At 45.8% G+C, this 13,148-nt stretch overlaps 1 long non-coding RNA gene across 1 annotated transcript; it reads right to left on the reverse strand.

The window, feature by feature from the left end:
- Nucleotides 1-6,706: 6,706 nt before the first annotated feature.
- LOC125536949 lies at nucleotides 6,707-10,321 on the reverse strand. The gene is made up of 2 exons (XR_007295380.1): nucleotides 9,774-10,321; nucleotides 6,707-7,002 (listed from the first exon to the last, which is right to left on the reverse strand). It is a non-coding gene; the product is annotated as an uncharacterized LOC125536949 (long non-coding RNA).
- Between the last annotated feature and the right edge of the window lie 2,827 nt (nucleotides 10,322-13,148).

The raw sequence follows: 13,148 nt of genomic DNA on the forward strand, positions 1-13,148 counted from the left end.
CCCACTACCGAGCACCTCTTCCCATTGCAAGATAAATAGATCAAGTTGGCCAAGCAAAACCCAAATATCGGAGAAGAAATACGAGGCTATAAGAGATCATGCATAAAACGTATCAAAGAAACTCAAATACTTTCATGGATGTGAAAAGATAGATCTGATCATAAACTCAAAGTTCATCGATCCCAACAAACACACGACAAAAGAGTTACATCATATGGATCTCAAAGAGACCATTGTATTGAGAATTCAACGATAGAGAGAGATGAAGCCATCTAGCTACTAACTACGGACCCGAAGGTCTACAAAGAACTACTCACGCATCATTAGAGAGGTACCAATGGAAGTGGTGAACCCCCCGTGATGGTGTCTAGATTGGATTTGGTGGTTTTGGACTCCGCGGCGGCTGGATGAATATTTCATCGACTCCCGTAGTGTTTTGGGAATATTGGGGAATTTATAGAGCAAAGAGGCGGTCCGGGAGGCACCCGAGGTGGGCACAACCCACTAGGGCGCACCTGGGCCTCCTGGCGCGCCCTGGTGGGTTGTCCCCTCGTCGGGACTCCCCCAGGTGCAACCAGGGCCCAACATCTTCCTTCTGGTCCATAAAAAATCTCCGTAAAGTTTCATGGAATTTGGACTCCGTTTGCTATTGATTTTCTGTGATGTAAAAAACATGGAAAAAACAGCAAGTGGCACTTGGCACTATGTCAATAGGTTAGTACCAAAAAAATGATATAAAATGACTATAAAACATCCAAGATTGATAATAAAATAGCATGGAACAATCAAAAATTATAGATACGTTGGGGACGTATTTAACCTCCTGCCACCAGATATCATCACCAGCTCTGAATCAGAAGGACTCTGGCTCGGGTTCAAGTCGTCCCCTTTCCTCATCTTCCCCTTGTCTTTGTACTTCAAGAGCTTGTGGTGGGAGGAGATGTTGGTGAAGCTCTCTGGATGATCGAGGTCATACTCAGAGAATGCCTTGGCCTTCTTGTGCGGGGTAGTATGGGCCATGGCATAGAGGTCGAACACCCCTGGCACCTCCTTCTTGTTGTATCACGCCTAAAAGGGAGGAACAAAATATTAGTTAAGGGCTCAAGCTAGCATGAAGAATGAAATTGCATGAAATTGCATGAATCATGAAGCAAACCACATACCCAATTATCCTCGTACTCATATAGGTTGGAGCTCCCTTGATGGTGTGGCACACCAAATATTTGGGCACGCTTATCCTTGGCCTTCTTGTGGACGGCTAGCCATTGGGTAGAGCACACTCATCCACCAACGCCTCCCAACAGTCCATCCTATCCGCACACCATCTCGGGGGCACCTAAGTTAGTCAAGAGAAATTTCTACGTCTACGTAACAAATCAAGGAAACTAAGTACAAGGCCTTAAGGATAGGTAATTACCTTCATGTAGTTCTCCTTACAAAGAAACTTGCCACGACACTTTGTCTTGGACCTCTTAATACCAGTCGAGGCATAGTAGTCTTGAACAACCTGCACCCGAGCCTCGTGCCGTAAGTTCTGAAGTAGGCGCTTGCAATTGGCTTCGTAACCATAGCCACGGCCTCCTCCTGTCCCTCAAGACAACTGTAGAAGGTCTGTAATCAAACAAGACAACACCAATAAGTACAATCACCAGGTAGTGTTGATTTTTAATTATGTAAAAGAGAAATTACCCAAGACTTCAAGATCACAATGTCGGCCACCGTATCGCACAAGACACCATCGACCCTCTCCTTCGGCGGGGCCGGGGCAGCCAAGTACATCTCCCAGCTCAGTGCTAGCTATGGAACTTGACCCTCACCGGGCAATGTGACCCACCCCAGGAAGTTTTGCCGGCAAAAAACCAAGGACCTGGTTGGTCTTGCGGACACCAGGCCTGTGTTTCCAACCTCTGCAGTATGACAATGCCAACACATTAGATATTAATTTGAAGAAACATGAAGGTAAAAGGTTAAAAAAGAGTAAATGCACTTACTTCTCCCCATTAGGCGCAATCAACCACCTCTGCTCGCGGGTCGCCGACAAGGGCGGGATCTTTCTACCACCATGCTGGTAGACCTGCCCCCTCGACCAGCTCACCCTCGCTATAGCTATCATCAGAAAAGCGGTCCTCGCCACCATCAGCATGGCCACTAGCCTTCGTAGTCTCATGGCTGACGTGATGATGGTGACCGGTGGCTGTGGCGGAGGAAGAAGGTCTGATGTCGATGAGGCAGTGCGGCTCTGGTCGAACGAGTCCTCATAGACAATGCAGACACTGATGGTGGTCCTCCAGGGCCTCAACTCGCTGCTCGAGGAGGCTGCTGCGTGCGATGGCCGAAGGCGGGGGAGATCGGCGGGCGCCGAAGGGATGACTCCCCGGGGTCGATTCAATGTCGCGGTCGAAGCAGCGGACGGCGGCGATGCTGCAGGGAAGGTCGGAGATACTTGGGGGAGGCGGTGGCCACGGCTACGTGGCGGCCATGGCCATGGCGGTGCTCGGCGAGGAGGGAGGGTGAGTGGCGATCTAGAGAGCGAGGGGGAGGCAGAGAGGGAGAGCTGGTTGGAGTGGGTGATTGGGGAGGGAGCCCGAGGCGTTAGAGCTGCCCTTATCCCCTCGGTGGCAACGTGGCAGTACGGGGTGGCACGCCTGGTCCGGCGGGGACATGCCCCGATCGGAGGAGCAGTGAGGAAGGGGATCGACCGCGCGGGGAAAGGTGGGGCGGCTTGTTGGGGTGGGCTAAAGCCTAGTGGGGCAAGGGGGCTTCTCTGCTTTCCTTTTGCCTTTCTTTTGCTCTTTTCTTTTTACAGAAAAATGCTTTGTAATTTTTGAGCTGCCAAAAGGATTATGTAAAATGTGGGACTTAGCCACATAATTACATTGCAATAGTTGGCACTGCCACAAAAAGATTGTGAGGCTTTTGAAATAGTTTGCAATTTTTATAAATTAAAAAGGCATTTAATCTATTGTTTTAGCCACTATTTTAAACAGTTTAGTGCACTTAAACACTTTGCAAAATGTTGTTTCACTACCAATATTAGTTATGGATTATTTGGCACATGATGAACATTTTAGTTTTCATGTTTCAAGAAATATTACATTTGACTTTATTTTAAATTTGAAGTTGAACTGGTTTAGATAAAAATGAATTTTAGCAAAATTAATTGTGATGATGTGGCATCATTAGTGGGAGATTACTGTAGCATGATTCTCGGGGTGTTACAAATCTCCTCAACTATAAGAAATCTCGTCCCGAGATTCAAGTGGTAGAGTTAGGGGGAAAGTTCTGGTTACGAAATTCTAATGGATCTTGGGTTGCTCTTCTCGAAGAAGTTGATCCATAGCGTTGATGTCTTCATTTCTCTGCACCAATGCATCCTGATGAAGTTGTCATCCTTCCTTCAAGATCTTCATCGTACTTACAAAAGGATAAGAGGGGAAACTCTACAAGGACGAATTTTAACAAGTTTGAGCATCGGACGGTTAACTCAGGGGAAGAAGCATAAAGTATCTCTCGAGTTGATTACATGAAACACATCGAAAGCATTATAAGAGGGTACAAAAGTCTCATACGGGTAAGAAATCGTGCGATGCCTGAAGTAGAGTGTGAAGGGGGGGTTCAAAGCAATGAAATAAGTACTGCGGCCGAAACCAGAATAGATCAACTCTAGGAAGGTGGCTCGGGATCTACATATGAAACCAAGCATGAGGAATAACACTGGAATCTAGGGGGTACAGGAGAGTCAGGTTTCGATCCTGTGGAACTTTAGGTTATGGGCCCACCATGTGGGTTAAAAGTAGAAAGGACGCTGACATCTTGCACAGGCACGATAGCAAGGAAGGTCAGAGGATAGCCTGTCAGTTATGTTGGCAACAACGTTGGTACCAAGGACGAGGGATGAAGAGAACCAATTTCCTGCTCGTTGAACGAGGAAGACCAATAGGCAAAGTTCCCACCCATCGGTGGTTACCGGTATGTCATCAACACTAGTAACAGGGTTTTACTGATAGAGTTGTACACCGAGTGTTTACATAAACATGGAAATATTACTGCTTATATCATATAGATCACAAGAAAGGTTAAACAAAACAATGGAAAGGAAAATGTGATTGTTATGATAATTAGACCAATGGAAAGGAAAGGTGTTTATACCCAAGTATTAGAGTATAACTTTCCCAAGGAAAGGCAGAGCAGGATATACATGATAGGGCTCCAGATATGAAACCATTTAGACAAAGGGGCAAGGAATTTATGAGGTTTACCCATACAATGGTGTTTTGGATTATTGATCAAGAAACAATTAGCATTGTGCTCCCAATGTTCTTGTTGATGATCGTTGTACCACAAACATGCTTTGGGGTAGCATTGACATGGTCATTAAGGAAAGGTTAGACTTTGGATACACAAAGGATCCATTGGAACAACTTATAAAATAAGTCATACAATTTCAACAAGAAAAAGATGATTTTGTGGCCGTCGGGCTCAACAACAATTCATCGAGGGGGCAAGGATGGTATTTCTCATCATGAATTCGATTGATAACCTAGAAGAGCTTAGAATGTTGATGATGATCACGTCATATTTGTCGAGAGGTTACATGAAGATGTAATCGATCGGTGATGACATCAATTCAAAGGAATTATGAGGCGAAAGGTTATTGGAACCACTAGTACGACACAAACTCGAAATCAAGCCTGTTGTTCAAGGCTAAACGATATGACGAGGAAGATCGACGTAGGCTTAGCTCATCATCAAAAATTGTGCTCTAGGAAGAAGGACCAGGTAGCATGGTTAAAATTTAGCACGATAATGGTATAGCTGATCAGGCTAGGAATGACTTGAAGGATTATTAAACTCACAAGTTATGAAAATTACTTAGAGTTATTGAATCAGAGTGCGGAATCGATTCAGTTATCGGTGTTCTCGAGTGACTAACCAAGTCAAACCTATGGAATAACTAAGACAGTGAGAGTATTATTCCAACAAGAAATCATAGGAGATAGTGCAATGACACCATATCATCGAGATATCAGGGGGCAATACTCGAAGGTAGATCAGAATAGAGGTTGGACTGGTGAATTGATCTGCGGAAGGCAAGTGCTTTCACATGTCCGAGAAATGGGATCAAAGAAGAACAATATGGTCCGGACCACGATTGCAAAAGACCAAATCCCAGATATAAGATGATCTTATACCAAGGGGATAATTAATTTTAAGAGAAGCTTCCATGATAATATCTACATCGTGTCCATGGGCATGAACACAAAGCTCAAGGTCGACTCCCACTTTTCCAATGCATAACCTTCCATTCACTTCTCGTTTTGAAAGTAGTATTAGTGTTGAAAGTTTTACTTGGTGAAATACCAGATGGGTATGACCCGTGAAATCCTTCGAATTCACAAAGATTAGGGAAGGCATAGGTTCAACCCAGTGGGGCATCTTAGGAACATATACCACAAACTTTAAGAGAAAGAAAACACAAGCTCGAAAGCAGAGCATGGTTGAAAAAACAGGGGATACATTCTACCAAAGGCATTATGTATCAGGGAAGAACTCACAAGGATTTTAAATATGCAGAGCTATTGGATAATAATCCACCAAAAGGATATAGCAGACCATAAAGAATCTGACGTGAGTATCAATGTTCAACCAGAAGAAGTAATGCAAGGGCATCGAAATATAGAAGTCTCTGGATAATTTCAAAGCTTAAATACAAAGGAATTAAGATTTCCGAATCAGGAGATCAGAAGCAGAGGCTCTGAACAAAAGACAAGTAAGTTGAATAGACGTAGACCGACAACCAATCAAGGTTTGATTTGTCAAGAACCAGCTCATATCAGGAATGACTCCTGAGCCAGAGGTATAATGTCTAAGGATCAAATGATGATTGTGACTATTTGCACACATATTGAGTCAAAGGCTCAAGTAACGATGAAAAAGGATACTAATAAATTTTGCTAGACATATGGGAAGTAACCATAATGCTGGAAGACAAGTATTTGCAGAGCAATAGGTTGCTGAGGATTTCAGAAGATCGAATAGCATTTTGAAGAATTTTGTGAATCACATGAACGACTGGGGATGAACAGATCCCTGGTAAGTGTGAGGAATTATTCGTAGGGGTAATCATGCGGCAAGGAACTGCAAGGTAGTGGCACAAGGGATTCTGAAAAGTCGGAGAATGATCCGATGTATCTTGTAATAACAAGAGCAACTAGGAATAGAAGTATGAATGACATGTGTAAGAAGTTATCCATAGGGGTTGACGGCGGAAGGGAATTGCAAAAGCGATCGGTACCAGTCTTGAGAGAACATCGGAGAGTATCTTCGGAATCTTCTGGTGCACCAAGCGATCAATTGGAATGAGTGGCTCTCTGGGAGGAAGTAGTTACGAGAACCTAGAGTTAGAGTTAGTAAAATCTTTAACCTGAATAGAAGAGAGATCAGAATCCCAGGGTAAAGACGAGGAATAAAATATCCTAATACCACTCAATGGCGACGTGGGCCCGTAAGCCACACAACCATGTTAGTAAAACAGTTTCATATCCTAGACTCAACTTCGGCCAAGGAGTAGGAAAGGGGGCTACCTACAGGCAGTCAGCTCCGATACCAACTTGTGACGCCCCCGATTCAATAGTAACTAATCATACATGCAAATGCGTATGATCAAGATCAGGGACTTACAGGAAGATATCACAACACAACTCTAGAAAAAAATTAAAATAAAACAAGCTTTATATTACAAGCCAGGGGCCTCGAGGGCTCGAATACAAACGAGTCAGCGGAAGCAACATTATCTGAGTGCAGACATGAGTTCAACAAGTTTGCCCTAAGAAGGCTAGCACAAAAGTATCAACGATCGAAAAGGCAAGGCCTCCTACCCGGGAGCCTCCTCAACTACTCCTAGTCATCGCCGGTCACCATGTAGTAGTAGTCTCCGTCGGGGTAGTAGTAGTCGTCGGCAGTACCATCTGGCTCCTGGGCTCAACCATCTAGTTGCAGCATCTGAGAAGAATGAAAAGAGGTGGAAAAAGGGAAGCAAAGCAACCGTGAGTACTCATCCAAAGTACTCGCAAGCAAGGATCCACACTACATATGCATCGGTATCAAAGAAAGGGTAGTAGCTGTGGACTAAACTGCAGAATGCCAGAATAGAGGGGAAAGCCTTTCCTATCAAAGACTAGCATCTTCAAGAAGCTCCAAGCATCTTGGAACATTTAGAAGAGTATAGAATAGTAGTTTATATTTAGCAAACATGTTGTAGCATTAGCGCCCAGAGATCCTTTCTCGACTCCCTACAAGAAAGCAAACCCGGAGCCATCATATCCATTTCTAATGCCTCAGCATCCAGTTCTAGTTGTATCGATTGGGGTACAACTCTGAGCGTCCGTTACCGTGGACACGACTATTCGAATAGATAGAATACTTCCCTGTAGGGGTGCACAAACTTACCCAACATGCTCGATCAACTCCTGCCGGACGCACCATCAGGTCATGACCGGCCTTGGCCGATCAACACGCCGCAACCCTACCTAGTCTCACCAGAGAGGCCAGCACGCCGGTCTACGTCCTAAGCATGCTGGGGTCTTAGGCCCGTTGCCCTTTGCACTCCTGCATGTTGCGAACGCGGCCGGTGAGCAGACCTAGCTACCTCCTTAAATAAGGCAGGTACTTACACAGTCTAACCCAGCGCGCGCCGCTCCATCGCTGACGTTCTTGAGCTTTCGGCTAATACATATGACGTAGAGTGCCCGTACTTATTCCCACGTGGTGGTTAGTGCGAAAAGGCCAGAGGCCTACTCGAATCAAATATCCAATCCGTTAGTCTCTTGGTAGTGCGTGGTAACAAGCAGAGACTCATGATCATGTGACCCCGTTGCCCCGTCTCATGGACTTACAGCAAGGGCTAAGAATGCCCGGCCGTGCCACATAATTATCTCTCGGTTACCCTCCAGGTCAACCCAACTTCTCATCACTCGCGGGTATCCCTCGGGGTCGACCCGATGTCATCATGGTTATGTGGTAAGTCAAAGTAACCCTGTTTCCCAAAAAGCAAGGGGGAAACTCGAGGAATCACCCTCAATGGATTCCCACTCGATGTAACTATCAAGGTGGACTTGGAGGAATCACCCTCGGTGGTCCACACTTGAGGGGTTGCACGACAGAGTCGTTATCGAGAGTGGTGAAGGAGGAATCACCCTCGAGAGTGGTGAAGGAGGAATCACCCTCGATGATCACGACCGAATAGCTACACTATAGGGTTAACATCAGAAGTGCTGACGAGGGATCACCCTCGGCACTCGATAGTAACTCTATAGTCGTAGAACTAAGGGGATGATGTGCGGTGTCGGGCCTAGGTATCGACCACGTTGATTGAGTAATCAAACATAAAGCGGGGCAACTAGGACAAGGTGGGGGTCACTGATGGATCTCTAACCAACCTATATTAAACAGTTTAGGATAAGCAGGTAAGGTATGAAAGCAGGGAACAAAAACAGGTTATGCATCAGAATATCAGCAACCAAGTACAGTAGCAAAATCTAATGCAAGCATGAGAGAGAATGGAATGGGCGATATCAGAATGATCAATAGGGGTCATCATCAATGTAGTCGATCACGGGGGTCGCCGGCAGTCTCGGGGTCTTGGAAAAAAGTAACGAAGGGGGAACATAATAACTAATAGAGCAATCAAATCATCACAAAGCATAACATGGTAGTACACGGTGCTAGGGGTGACCTAACGCAGTACTAGGTGTTACCAGCGAAGGGGGAAAACAACCGAGAAAGTAGTTCCAGTGTTTGGCCTTTTTGGACATGTGAAGTGAAGGGGGGCGGTTGTAGGTTCACTATGCTAGGGACGCATGACGAATGAACAGACTATGTATTCGGATTCGTCTCGAAATTCTGAGCAACTTTCATGTACAAAGTATTTTCATCGGAGATACGATTTATTTTATATTGATTTTTCAAAGTTTTAAACATTTTCTGTAATTACTGGATTTAAATTTAATTCAAAATTAAAAGGATACAATGCTATGGGTACTCAGCGAGCGTACCCAACAGTGCACGTGTGTGGCCGACAGTGGGGCCCGGCTGCTGAGTCAGCAGCTGACCGCTCAACCCTTATCCACTGGAATAGTGGAGGGTGGCCCTACCTGTTATAGGCAGCTGGCTTAAACTGAGGGTTATATTAAAAGGATATTGATTAAAGGTGTGGGGCCCATGTGTCAGGGGCACATTAACTTAACAAGGGGTTAGTTTGTTAGGTAATTAGGGAGAGGGGCCAAGTAGTCAGTGCGTGATTAGGGGGCTGTTAGCGGCTAATGGCGCCATGTCAGCGCCGTTTAACGGCGACAAGGCCGGGCGCTGGCGATAGCCGTGCGCTCACCTCCGGCGGTCATTCGGGACGGGGATTCGACCTGCGTGACGCGCGCGTCAAGCCGCATTCGACGGTGGTGGAAACCAGGATGGGGACGGCGGTAGTCGGTGTCAACATCGAGCAGGGCGAAGGAGGACGGGGCCGCGAGCGGAGGGGGCCAAGGGCATGTGCAGGCGACAGAGGAGGAGCGCGAGCGGCAGTGGGCGTGGCTAGGGGCTCACGGGCGCAGTAACCGGCACGGTCGGTCATGGCCAGAGGCCCACGAGCGCGACCAGGGGGCACGCTGTCGGGGCGAGGCGCACACGCACGGGAGCAGGGCTCCGGCCGTGGCTAGAGGGGGGACGCGGGCGGCACAAATGGAGACGGAAACAGGGGGAGGACAGAAAGGCGGCCTCACATATGTTTGTAAGGGGGGCAGCGGGCTCGGGGACGACGTGACGATGGCGAATTTGACGACCGCGACCGGTGGCTGCTGCGGAGGAAGAAGGTCCAATGTCGATGAGGCAGTGCGGCTCTGGTCGAACGAGTCCTCGTAGATGATGCAGACGATGATGGTGGTCCTCCAGGGCCTCAACTCGCGGCTCGGGGAGGCTGTTGGCTATGGCTGCGGCGTGCGACGGCCGAAGGTGGAGGAGATCGGTGGCGTCGAAGGGATGGCTTCCCGGGGTCGATTTGGTGGCGCAGTCGAAGCAGCGGACCGCGGCAGTGCTGCAGGGTAGGTCGGAGATACTTGGGGGAGGCGGTGGTCGCGGCTACACGGCGGCCATGGCCACGGTGGCGCTCGGCGAGGAGGGAGGGTGAGCGGCGATCTGGAGAGCAAGGGGGAGGCGGAGAGGGAGAGCTGGGTGGAGTGGGCGAGTGGGGAGGGAGCCCGAGGCGTCGGGGCTGCCCTTATCCTCTCGCTGGCGACGTGGCAGCACGGGCCGGCGCGCCCGGTCGGGCGGGGACACGCACCGATCGGAGGAGAAGTGAGGAAGGGGATCGACCGTGCGGGGAAAGGTGGGCCGGCTTGCTGGGGTGGGCTAAAGCCCAGTGGGGGGCTTCTCTCCTTTCCTTTTGCCTTTCTTTTGCTCTTTTCTTTTTAGAGAAAAATGCTTTGCAATATTTGAGCTGCCAAAAGGATTCTATAAAATGTGGGACTTGGCCACATAATTACATTGCAATAGGTGGCATTGCCCCAAAAAGATTGTGAGGCTTTTGAAATAGTTTGCAATTTTTACAAATTAAAAAGGCATTTAATCTATTGTTTTAGCCACTGTTTTAAGTAGTTTAGTGCCCTTAAACACTTTGCAAAAATGTTGGTTCACTACCATTATAGTTATGTATTATTTGGCACATGATGAACATTTTTGTTTTCATGTTTCAAGAAATATTATATTTGACTTTATTTTATATTTGAAGTTGAAGTGGGTTTGGATAAAAAAGAATTTTAGCAAAATTAATTGTGATGACGTGGCATCATTAGTGGGAGATTACTATAGAATGATTCTCTGGGGGCGCAACCACGACAATGCGGTGGGGCGGGGAGCAGGGTTTTGGTGGGAGCTCTCGGGGCCAGGGACGACAGACGCAGGCTGTTCTGCCGGTGGTCGCTGGCTCTTCTGGAAAGATTCTGAACAATGTCAGTCGGGAGGCATAAGACGGCCATCAAGCTAGCCGACCTAGATCGGACAGTACTAAAATAAAATAAAATCATGTTTTCTATCAATTAATAAATAAAATAGAATCGTGTTACCACAATGTAGTTTTCAGTCAATAGACGTGTGACCACTCTCGTACCTTACTGTTGATCTCTTAGGGTATTTCTTCATCTCAGAGATATGTGTCGTTCTTAACATTTTGCATTTTCTGCATCTTCAGCCACACCGTCTTCCTTCTCACCGCAGCTGCTCCAACAAGGGAAGCATACACTAGAAGGGAGCTATAATCACCACTCAACAGTTCCCTGCATAGAATGTGCGTGCCCGACATGGACAACCACAACAACTGCAGGGCCATCGACAAGTCAGCACATTATGCTCATTCCTATGGATGGCGGCCAGATAGATTGTACCCTCATCTTACTTGTGTGTAACATTTATGGGTTTCTTATTCATCTAAGCATGGAAAATAGATTATCATATTTCACTGTATATTCATGCTGATCTCTTAAGAGTCTTGTTCAGGAGTTAACCCTGTTCCATAGTTCAGAGAAGAGACTTGTTCTTTAGGTAACGTTGTTCCATAGTTATCATCCATCAGCCAATGTTATCCCAAAGGCTGGTGATCATACCACTTCTAGTATTACCTATTTTGTTCTTTAATACTTTTTCTGTGCCATCTAGTTAATCTCGAGTACAAACGATACATATTATGGAGCTTTCATCTGTGTTCTCCCTTTAGTTTTTGAGACTTGTTGCTGCTAGTTAAGCCCAGTCCTACCATTTATGTTCTCTCCTACAGGCACTCATTACATAAATCTAACTACTAGTTGTCTTCCATGCATGTCAGATATAATTGCACACACTGATATATCCACAAGAACCTCACGGAGCAATGTAACGGCCAACAAACTTGACATCAATGATACCCAATATGATGGAACATGTAAAGGCAGTTCTTCAGAAGACTTGCGGAAAGATGCCAAATCCTATTCACCCCACAAGGTCCTTGCTCTAACTTGGCCCATGATGGGTACAACATGCATATAATGTCCTGGAGTGCATCTACTCTGTTGCGATGCCATGTGCTTAGCCTGCTCATCATGCATGTAAATATGTCATGCCTTCCTGTTTTTCAGTACCTATTCCATTCATCATAACATGTTTTCAAATGCAAGTACTGTCACTCTAATCTGTTGCAATGCCATCTGCTTAGTTTGGACATCATGCTTCTGAATATCTTATGCATTGTTATTCATCAATATGTACTTCATCTGTCTACCATACCATGTTTTTTTTACATTGAAGTACTGTTCTAGTGGTATGTTACAGTGCCATCTTAGTTTCCCAATCATACACGCATATGTTGCCTTAGTATTTTTCTGTATGTATTCTACTATCATACAGTTTTACATCCAACTAGTGTTTTTACCCTGTTGTCCTATCGTATCCCTAGCTCTTACATCATACTCCCTCCGTCCGTATTACATGTCGTAGAAATGGATGTATCTAGAACTGAAATAGGCCTAGATACATCCGTTTATTTCCGGATGGAGGGAATACATGTCAATATGTCATGTCTTTCTATTCTTCAATACCTATTCCATCTCTCTGACGTAGCATGTTTTATAACTAAAGCACCATTCTTCTATATAAGGCATGCAAGGGGAAGACGACTATGTTAGAATCCGAAGGGTTTACAAACAAGGCCTTTGCGAAAGATCAAAATGCCAGGAGATAGTAAACCAACTCCAGTGTTCATAGATACTTCTCCAGCACAGAGAAACCCAACTCCTGTTGATAATAAGCAGATTCAAGTGGCCAAAGAACTAGTCCACTCCATTCCAGCAAAAATATGTCAATTCCATTCTAAAAAGTGTGTGCGTATCCTCACATCATGAAATTTTATAGCATTCAAATCATATTTTCTACATGTTTCGTACCCATCTCTCTTTTAGAAAATAAGCTTAAAGGATAAAAGACTTTCTAAACAGGGATCATGTTCGAGAATGTATCTTGTGGGAATTCTCTATGCTCCAATGCTGATGTAAGTACATGTTGTATATCACTAAACTTTTGCATCAACATGTATTTTTTTAATCGGCGTGAATCCAACCTTTATCTGATCTAAA

The sequence above is a fragment of the Triticum urartu genome, chromosome 2 (assembly GCF_003073215.2).
Source record: "Triticum urartu cultivar G1812 chromosome 2, Tu2.1, whole genome shotgun sequence".
NCBI classification, from domain to species: Eukaryota; Viridiplantae; Streptophyta; class Magnoliopsida; order Poales; family Poaceae; genus Triticum; species Triticum urartu.